Source organism: Budorcas taxicolor, chromosome 7, assembly GCF_023091745.1.
Source record: "Budorcas taxicolor isolate Tak-1 chromosome 7, Takin1.1, whole genome shotgun sequence".
NCBI classification, from domain to species: Eukaryota; Metazoa; Chordata; class Mammalia; order Artiodactyla; family Bovidae; genus Budorcas; species Budorcas taxicolor.
The window spans coordinates 43825835-43836384 of record NC_068916.1 but is presented as its reverse complement, the minus strand read 5'-3'; positions in this window follow the sequence as shown (position 1 = coordinate 43836384).

The window sequence follows — 10550 nt, the reverse complement described above, 5'->3', positions numbered from 1 at the left end:
AGGAGAAAGATTTGGGTCTTAAAAAAAGGATCCTGAAAAGGGGAATTTTCAATCTTTCCATTTTTTTCCCCTGCTCCCCTCCTTCAAAATCCAAGGAATCAAAAGACAAACAAGGAATCCTCTGGCAAGATACGTCCAATGTCTGGAAGCTGGTGGCTGGAGGAGAGAACCCTCCTCCTGGAGTCTCCACCGCACCCCAGCTCCGAAACCCTACAGGGCCCTGAGAGTCCATCCTCTGTGTTTCTCCTCTTAATTTGCAAAGCATCGCCTGGTGTCCCGCTCTATACCTGCGTGAAACAGCATCGGGGGAAACCATTCTACTTGAAGCTAGTCACTGTCTCTTTTTCTTTTCTCAATTAAAACTTAGATTGATGTGTGCTTTTAACTTAAAAACAAACAAACAAAAAAAGACGTCATTCCATTCCTGGATGGCCCACTCAAGCTAGCCAAAAGTTCCTGTCTAGCTTTCTTTTTTTTTTTTGGCCACAACAGGCAACTTGTGGGATCTCTTAGTTCCCCAACCAGGGATTGAACCTGGACCATTGGCAGTAAAAGTGGGAGTCCTAACCAGTGAATCTAGGGAATTCCTTGCTGGTTTTTAAAAATTGCTCTTTAATTAGTATTTCGGTAAAAGCAATGCCTAGAGTTTTTGCATCTAAAAAGTGGATCTCTTCAACCTATTTTTCTGCTTGTTTTAAATTTCTCAAAATGCAAAAACACACAAATAGCGATGTAAAATTGTGCAGCTGCTATGCAAAACATTGTGACAGCTCTTCAAAAAGTTAAACATGGACTTACCCCAAAATACAGCAATTCCATGTCTGAGTATAGACAGAAAAGAGTGGAAAGCAGGGACTTGAATGGGTACTTGCACCGCCATGTTCATAGTAGCATTATCCACAATAGACCAAGGATGGAAACAGCTCAATTGTCCATCATCAGATGAATAGAGAAACGCAAAGTGGTCCATCTAATGGAATATTATTCAGCCACAAAAAGGATGGAGATTCTGACACCTGCTACAACATGACTGAACCTTGAGGACATGAGGCTCAGTGAGAGAAGCAGACACAGAAGGACACGCACTGTCTAATTCCACTCACGGGAAGTCCCTGGAGGAGTCAAATGCACAGAGACAGGAAGTAGATGGTGGGGCCAGGGTCTGGGAGAGGGGATGAGAAGTGCCTGCTAATGGGTATGGGGTTTCCTTTTGGGGTGATAAAGATGTTCCATAATTAGAGACTTCCCTGGTGGTCCAGTGGTTAAGATGCTGCACTTGGGCCAGCAGTTTGATTCCTGGTTGGGGAATTGGATGGTATGACCAAGAAAGTTTTTAAAATAAAGATGTTCCACAATTGGATAGAGTTGACAGTTATACACATTGTGGGTGTACCTTCTCTACCACCAAACTGTACCAAATTGGTGAATTTTTTATTGTGTGAAATTCTCCTAAAAACAAGAACAACATAAAAGAGAGGAAAAGAAATAGTCCTTGACTTCCTACCTCCTCCTGCCTTCTTTTCCTTGCAGGACAAAGACAGGCAAGATTTCTGCAGTCCTCTCTCCACAGCCTGACAGCTGCTGGTCGGCCCCCACCTACTTGTTTGCCTGCAGGGTCCCCCTGTCCACAGTGATTGGTTTGGGGAATGATCTTATGACTCAAGTTGGACCAATGAGAGTCAGCCTGGAGACTGTCAGAAGTATTAATATAAGCAGAGTCACTCATGGTTCCTTAGGGTGAAAGCTTGGAGCTGCCAGGAGCTATCTTTTGCCACCCCACAGTTGATCTTGTCTAGGATGAAGCCACAACAGAGGAGGGCAGATCCTAGAAAGAGAAGTCCATGCCTTAACAACATAGTTTAAGCACCTTGATCCAGCCATACCTAATCAGGACACCCTTGGTCTTTCCTGTGGATTTGGTTTGGGTTTGTGTGCGAGGCACTTTTTTATTTATTTTTATTAATTCTTATTGGAATATAGTTGCTTTACAATGTTGTGCTAATTTCTACCGTACAGCAAAGTGAATCAGCTGTACACATATACCCCCTCTTTTTTATATTTCCTTCCCTTTTAGGTCACCATAGAGCATTCAGAAAACGAAGATCATGGCATCCGGCCCCATCATTTCATGGGAAATAGACGGGGAAACAGTGGAAACAGTGTCAGACTTTAATTTTGGGGGCTCCAAAATCACTGCAGATGGTGACTGCAGCCATGAAATTAAAAGACGCTTACTCCTTGGAAGAAAAGTTATGATCAACCTAGATAGCATATTCAAAAGCAGAGACATTACTTTGCCAACAAAGATCTGTCTAGTCAAGGCTATGGTTTTTCCAGTGGTCATGTATGGATGTGAGAGTTGGACTGTGAAGAAGACTGAGCGCCGAACAACTGATGCTTTTGAACTGTGGTGTTGGAGAAGACTCTTGAGAGTCCCTTGGACTGCAGGGAGATCCAACCAGTCCATTCTGAAGGAGATCAGCCCTGGGATTTCTTTGGAAGGAATGATGCTAAAGCTGAAACTCCAGTACTTTGGCCACCTCATGCGGAGAGTTGACTCATTGGAAAAGACTTTGATGCTGGGAGGGATTGGGGGCAGGAGGAGAAGGGGACGACAGAGGATGAGATGGCTGAATGGCATCACTGACTCGATGGACTTGAGTCTGAGTGAACTCTGGGAGTTGGTGATGGACAGGGAGGCCTGGCGTGCTGCGATTCGTGGGGTTGCAAAGAGTCGGACACGACTGAGCGACTGAACTGAACTGAACTGAACTGAGAGCATCAAGTTGCTTGTGCTGTACAACAGGTTCTCCTTAGTTATGTATTTTATACATAGTATCAATTATGTATATATGTCAAGCTCAACCTCCCAATTCATCCCACTCCCCACTTCCCCCTTGGTATCCATACATTTCCTTTCTTTCTCTTTTTGTTTTTGAGTTTGTTTCAGGCTTTTGAAAATCAAGAGTTTCAGCTCCTAGTGTTCCTTTGGTTCTGACATGGTCCTTTATCCAGCACATCCGACAAGTAATGTGACCCTCAAAACACAATAGATTAGTGTCCAGCACTGAAAGGTAGTTAAAACCATGGAATCGGTTCCCAAACTGTAAGCTTTACAGCAGCGGATTGCACCCTGGAGTTAGTCAGAAGCCTGGGTCAGCTGCCAGTCATTAGCCTTTCTCCTCTGCACGGCAGGCAGTCGACAAATGTGTCCTGGGGGAAGAGAGGCTTCCCCTCCAAGCCACCGTATCTCTGTGGGGCTGGGGCCAAAGTCAACATTTCTTTTGCCAAGTTGTGTGGCTTGTGTGTATCTGGCTCTTCATCCTGTTGACTTTCTGAGGTTGCTATGGGCATCCGTATGGGACCCAGGTGCTTCCCGCCTCTGTGGGGATCTTCCTGGAGATGGGTTGAGGGGGCTGCCTTCAGCTCCCCAGGGAAGGCAGATTAAAGTTGCGAGAGCCTGGAGGGAATGTTGCCACCCCCTGCTTCCCAGGGGTTACAGGACACTCAGCAAGTGAATCCTTACCTCATTACCCAGGTTTTAAGAGGGCTCCGTTACTCTATCACACACACACACGATCAGCCACCAGCCATCTGTTGTTGTTTAATAGCTAAGTCATGTCCAGTTCTTTGTGACCCCCATGAACTGCAGCACACCAGGTTTCCCTCTCCTTCACTATCTCCCAGAGTTTGCTCAAACTCATGTCCATTGGATCAGTGATGCCCTCCAACCATGTCATCCTCTGTCGCCCCCTTCTCCTCCTGCCCTCAATCTTTCCCAGCATCAGGGTCTTTTCCAATGAGTTGGCTCTTCACATCAGGTGGCCAAAGTATTGCAGCTTCAGCTTCAGCAACAGTCCTTCCAATGAATATTCAGGGTTGATTTCCCTTAGGATTGATTGATTTGATCTCCTTGCGGTCCAAGGGACTTTCAAGAGGCTTCTCCGGCACCACAACTCAAAAGCATCAGTTCTTCACCATGTCTCCTTTATGGTCCAACTCTCACAGCCGTACATGACTACCAGAAAAACCATAGCTTTGATGCCAGCCATCTGTCATCTGGCAATTTCCCAAGCCTGGAAAACAGTTTCCTTTGCAAACTCAAGTATTGCAAAATTCTGAAATGCAACCTCTTTTCTCACAGCCCTTTAACCCGTAGTTTACACACAATGATAACCTACCTTGTTCTCTAAATTGCCAGGTCTCAGATGCTGAAATTAATGATGATAATTAACAGTGATTAATATTTACTAAGTGCTTGTTTGTTACAAGACATCATTCTAAACACTTTACATCATTTCATTTAGTCTTTTCAACAACTCTGGAAGACAGTGCCGCTAGCTGTTTTAAAGATGAGCAAGCTGATGCAGTCTCCTAACAACTCAGCTGTCTTTCACTGCATCTGTGTCCTGATTATTTTATATTTATCCTTAGGTTTCTGTGTGCACGCCCGACCCACCTCCCCCACTCCCCGCCACTAACATCCCGAGGTCTGCCTAGCTTAGCCAAAAACAGGCCCTGGCACAGCTAGGAAGACCACAAACCTTTGTTCCTGAGTTGCAGCCATAGAATGACCTCTTCTTTTGTCAGGGGGACTGGGAACGCACCCCACCAGGCACACATTCCAACTGATCCTCCCCAAATCCCTGGCCACCTGGGAGTGGAGCGTCAAAAAGGAAACCCATCTCCAGGTCTTCCTGTTCTTTCCTGGCCCATTCTTTATTTTATTGTCTTTCCAGCATTTATATTAGCTGGCCATTTCTTTCTCTTTTTTTTTTCTTTCATTTATTTGGCTGCACCAAGTCTTAGTTGCAGCACCCATCATCTTTAGTTACGACATATGGGATCTTAGTTTCCCAGTCAGGGATGGAACATAGACCCCCTGCACTGGAAGCATGGAGTCTTAGCCACTGGACAATCAAGAAAGTCCCTAGCTGGTGATTATCTTGTTTACCCAGAATGTCTGCTCCAAGATGGCTGGAAATTTTGTCTACTGCGGTATCCCCATTGCCCAGAGAGCACATGCATGTGAACAGGGGACGTTTTGCTTGTTGTGTAAGCAAGTCCTTCCCTCACGCATCTCCCCCCGCCCCTAGCCTGCACCTGTACTCCGACCCGCCAGGATCAAGCGGGCACTTTCGCCACCTACCGGCCAAAGGCAGCATGACCCGAATCCTGGGCTTCATCTTCAGGGTCTGGGAATGCAGTTATTGGATCATTTCTCCAAAACCCTCCACGCCCACCGCCCCTGGTGCCTCCCAGCCAGAAAGCAGCAGCATCTGACTCAAGGTTGCTGTCACCAAGGCAGGGGCTGCATGGCAGATCTGGATCTCAGGGCGCGGTCCCCATCACCACCACTACAGGAGGTCCTTTAGAAATGCAGGCACTTGGGGCTTCCCTGGTTGTCCAGTGGTTAAGACTCCGAGCTTCCAACTCAAGGGGCCCCAGTACAATCCCAGGTATCGGAACTAAGGCCTGCCGTTTCTGAGCCAAAAAAAAAAAAAAAAAAGGAAGAAATAAAGATTCTTGGGGTCATCCTCGGACCTGCAGAATCAGAAACTTGGGGCGAGGCCGGGCCTTCTGTGTTTCAGTGTTTCAGTGAGCCCCCATGGGGGCAACCCTCCAGGCCCTGAACAGCAATCCTCAGCCGCCTTTGCTCCCCAGCATTTGTCACAATTGGAGAGTGCACCTGGCCCGGTGCAGCTGGGGACCAGGGATGCTGCTTACTACCCTGCAGTGCCCAGGAGGGCCCCAGCTCAGGACTGTTTGGCCCCAGTAGCAGCAGTGCCCAGGTTAAAAAGCCCCTACTATTTGGGAGGAAAAATGGAATCTGATTCAACTGAGCCCATGCTCACACTACACACCAAGGTAAATGCCAAATGGTCAGACAGCATTAATCAGGATGGCCCCCAGTGTCTGCTTCTCCTCCTCTTCCTCCCAGTTTCATGTGTATTTAGATGTAGGGAGCATCTCAAAATCACTGCAGACACTGACTGGAGCCATGAAAGTAGAAGACACTTGCTCCTTGGAAGGAAATCATTGACAAACCTAGACTGCGTATTAAAAAGCAGACATCACTTTGCTGACAAAGGTCTGTATAGTCAAAGCCATGGCTTATCCAGTAGTCATGATGGATGTGAGACTTGGACCAAAAAGAAGGCTGAGTGCCAAAGAATTGATTCTTTGGAACTGTGGTACCGGAGAAGACACTTGAGAGTCCTTTGGACAGCAAGGAGATCAAAGCAGTCAATCCTAAAGGAAATCAACCCTGATTATTCACTGGACGGACTGATGCTGAAACTGAAGCTCCAATACTTTGGCCACCTTATGCAAAGAAGTGACTCATTGGAAAAGACCCTGATGCTAGAAAAGATTGAGGGCAAGAGGAGAAGGGGGTGACAGAGGATGAGATGGTTAGATGGCATCACTGACTCAGTGGAAATAAATTTGAGCAAACTCTGGGAGATAGTGAAGGAGAGGGAAACCTGGTGTGCTGCAGTCCGTGGAATTGCAGAGAGTGGGACGCACCTGAGTGACTGAACAACAACAAAAACAATTTATTAATCCCAAACCCCTAATTTATCCTTCCCCGCACCGTTTTCCACTTGGTAACCACAAGTTTGTTTTCTGCATTAATTTTGACTTTTGTAATGTTTCTTGTTGCTCGACTACATTGCTAACCATGGTACTTTTTTTTTTGGCCATGCCACAAGACATGCAGGATCTTAGTTCCCCAACCAAAAACTGAACCCTTGGCCCTTGCATTGGAAGCTCAGAGTCTTAACCACTGGACCACCATGGGAGTCCCTTATTTTGATTTTTAAATATATTGAAATAAAATTGTATTTACCTCTACAATGGAGTTTTTGTGATGTGACTCAAGTCCACCTCTGCAGAGAAGGATCCAGGCAAGTGAGCCCAGGGGATGTGCTGTGGTTCTTGGGCCTCCACCTGCTGGGGTCATGACTGGTCGGACAGGGAAGGGCCCTGGCTCCTCTGGACTTACAGTTAAAAAATTGAAAAATTACTTAGGTACAATGATTAAGTTTTGTAACGTGTGTATTGAGATATAATCTCAGGGCCAATACTTCATTCATTTAAATTGTACAGATCGGTGGTTTTCACAAGCTTGTGCAACTGGCATCACAATCTATTTCAGAGATTTTTATCTCCCAGAAAGGAAACTCGTCCCTCTTCATTAGTCATCATTCTTTCCTGGACCCTAGACATAGAGCATGGAGTGGACCACAGACTAGGTCCCTGCTCCAGGAGTGTTCATGAGCAGTGGAAGGAGACAAGTAATAACCAAGTCAGATAAAATAAAGATGAGGTTGGGACTTACCTGCTGGCCCAGCATTAAGGGGAACCTGGATTTGATCCCTGGTCAGAGAACTAGATCCCACGTGCTGCAACTCAGTATCTGGCATGCCACATCAGAGAGGCCAAGTGCCACAATGAACACTCAGGGCAGCTAAATACATAAATAAGTTCGGTCATTTCCAAGACTCACAGGAAGTGCTCTACAGAAAACAGAAGGTAGGTGCTGCTTTTACCAAAGGCTCAGCCTCTGTACACCGGTGCCCAGTCAAACCCTGGAGACAGAGCCTGGGTGGAGTAGAGCTGCTCCATCAGTGTCTGACTCTGCAATGCCACGGACTGAAGCCCGCCAGGCTCCTCTAGCCATGGGATTCTCCAGGCCAGAATACTGGCAGCGGTTGCCATGCCCTCCTCCAAGGGATCTTCTCGACACAGAGATGGAATCCACAGCTCCTCCACCGGCAGGCAGGTTCTTTACCAGTAGCTCCACCTGAGTCAGGAGATCCCCTGGAAAAGGAAACAAATGGCATTCCACTCTAGTATCCTTGCTTGGGAAATCCCATGAACAGAGGAGACTGGCAGACTACAGTCCATGGGGCCACAAAGAGTCAGACATGACTTAGTGACTGAGCCCTTAGCTCTGCACATTGAAACCTGGAAGATTCCCTGGGGTTTGAGTTTGGGGAAAGTCGGGGCAGGGGGAGGAGATAAGTCAGGGAGCCAGACAGCTTAGCTACTTTGGACAACCATTTGGCAGTGTGGATCAGATCTATACTCATGGGCCTTCCTCAGTGGCTCAGTTGGTAAAGAATCCGCAATCCCTGGTCTGGGAAGATTCCACGTGCCGTGGAGCAACTAAGCCCATCCGTCACAACTACTGAGACCACATGCTATGACTGCTGAAGCCCACTTGCCCTGGAACCTGGGCTCCACAACCAGAGAAGCCACTACAGTGAGACGCCCGCACACTGCAACTAGAGTAGCTCCCGCTCACTGCAGCTAGAGAAAGCCCAAACAGAGCAACGAAGACCCAGCACAGCCAAAAATTAGTTAACTAATTAATTTAATTAAATTAAAGAATACGAGTGCTTATATACAGGAAAAGACTCATAGGAACTGTGCTCATAATAGCTCCAAAGTGGAAACAACCCAAGTGTCCATTTTTGAGAGCTGGGTCAAGAAATGGTGGTATGTGGGACTTCCCTGGTGGTCCAGTGCTTAAGGCTCTTCACACGAAATTCAGGGACCTAGGTTCAATCCCTGGTTAAGGAACTACGATCCTGGATGCTCCAACTAAAAAAGATTCTGCATGCCACAGCAAAGACGCTGAGAGCCACAATTAAGACCTGGTCAGCAAAAAAAAAAACGTGGTAATGTAATAAATAAGGTCCTACTGTATAGCACAGAGAACTATATTCAATATCCTATGATAAACTACAATGAAAAGAATATATATATATATGTATATTAAAAGAGTGTAGGGACGTTCAAGGAGGTCCAGTGGTTAAGACTGTATGCTTCCACTGCAGGGGGCACAGGTCTGATCCCTGTTGGGAAAACTAAGATTCCACATGCCACACAGTGACCAAAAAAAGAAAAAGGGAAAAATGTATATGTAGGCATAACTGAATCACTTTGCTGTACAGCAGTAATTAATACAACATTGCAAATCAAGTATATTTCAAACAATCACAATTCTCAGGTCATTGTATCAGAAGAACAAGAATGCATGTGAATTCTTGTAACCTGTATTTTGACTTAGGCTCATACAGTGCATTGAGAAAGACTTCTTTAGATAATTTGTGAACTTAATACACGTAAATTAGTAAAACTGAATGGTTTTTAACATATTAAAAAAAAACAAACAGTGATATGTTTACACAATGGAATATTATGCAGCAAGGAAAAAGGTATCTGCCTGCTGCATGCAACCTGTTCTGCATCCCAGGGACACAGCATGGAATGGATGAATCTGGCTGGGAGAGAACAAACTGTAGGACTTCACTTAGGGAGAGTACAAAATTGTACCAAACTAATCAGTGGTGATGAAAGTCAACCACTGGTGACCTCTGGGAGGGGAGAAACTGGGACAGGGCAAGAGGGAGCTCCTGGGGAGAGGAGGGCCGAGGATGAGGCTGGCAGTGGGTCACAGGGAGCTTGTATATATTTGTGTGCTATTTTTAAGGACTATTTCTTTCTTTCCTTTTTTTTTTTTTTGGCCATGTAGCGTGCTGGTTAGTTCCCCAACCAGGGATCAAACCTGTGTCCTCTGCAGTGGAATCTTGGAGTCCTAACCACTGGACCTCCAGAGAATTCCCAGTATATCTTTTTTTAAAAAAAACATGATTTCTGTGTGTGTCCATGCAGGGGTTCCCGGATGAGGCAGTCCTTTGAATTGATGGGCTCCCTAAAGCAGATGGCCTTAAGTGGGCATCAACCCACATGTTGTTGACCTGAATGCAAAGCTAAGGAAAGTGGAATCTGTCCCCTCTGCCGGATGGCTGGCAGGACCACCCATCACTTCCTGTCCTTGGTCTTACAGCATCAGCTCCCCTGGGTGTCCAGTTCGCAGGTCCAGATGGAGGGAATTCTCAGTATCCATCATCTTGATTATACATCTCTTTCTGGGCAGCAGTGTATCTACATTTATATCCTCATCTATCCTATTGGCTCTGTTTCTCTGGAGAACCCTCATCCCAGCTCCCAGGCTGGTTCTCCTGCGCCGTTTTGCTCTGAAACCCAACTATTGAGACAGGATAGCCAAGCAGTGGGTGCTGGGTCTGGCTGTGTCCAAGGAGAGAGTGGGGCTGGGTTCCTGGGAGGGGTCTTCCTCAGAAAAGTCCCATGCATGCTCCCCACCCCGCTCCCCAACCACAATCAGCTGGGTAAGCAGCGCTATTTTCAGATGCCCCCCCCCCCCCCCACTTCCTTCCTTGACTCTTAGAAGCCCACTTCCTGACTGGGTCTCATTCTCTCCCACTTGGGGTGGTGCACCAAAAAACGTGTCCATGAGGGTGTTTCTCCACCAGCTCCTAGACCCTGACCATGTGTGGGTCTTCCCCAAACCACGATGGGGCACACAACATAGAGATCCCAGCACAGAATGTAAGTGCAGATGCCCTTGGTCAAATCCTAAGAATTTCAAGACACAAGCAAATCCCTCCTGAGCTGGGGACACCAGATGACTGCAGGAGTCTCAGGCCAGGATGCTGGCACTGCCCTAACCACCTGCA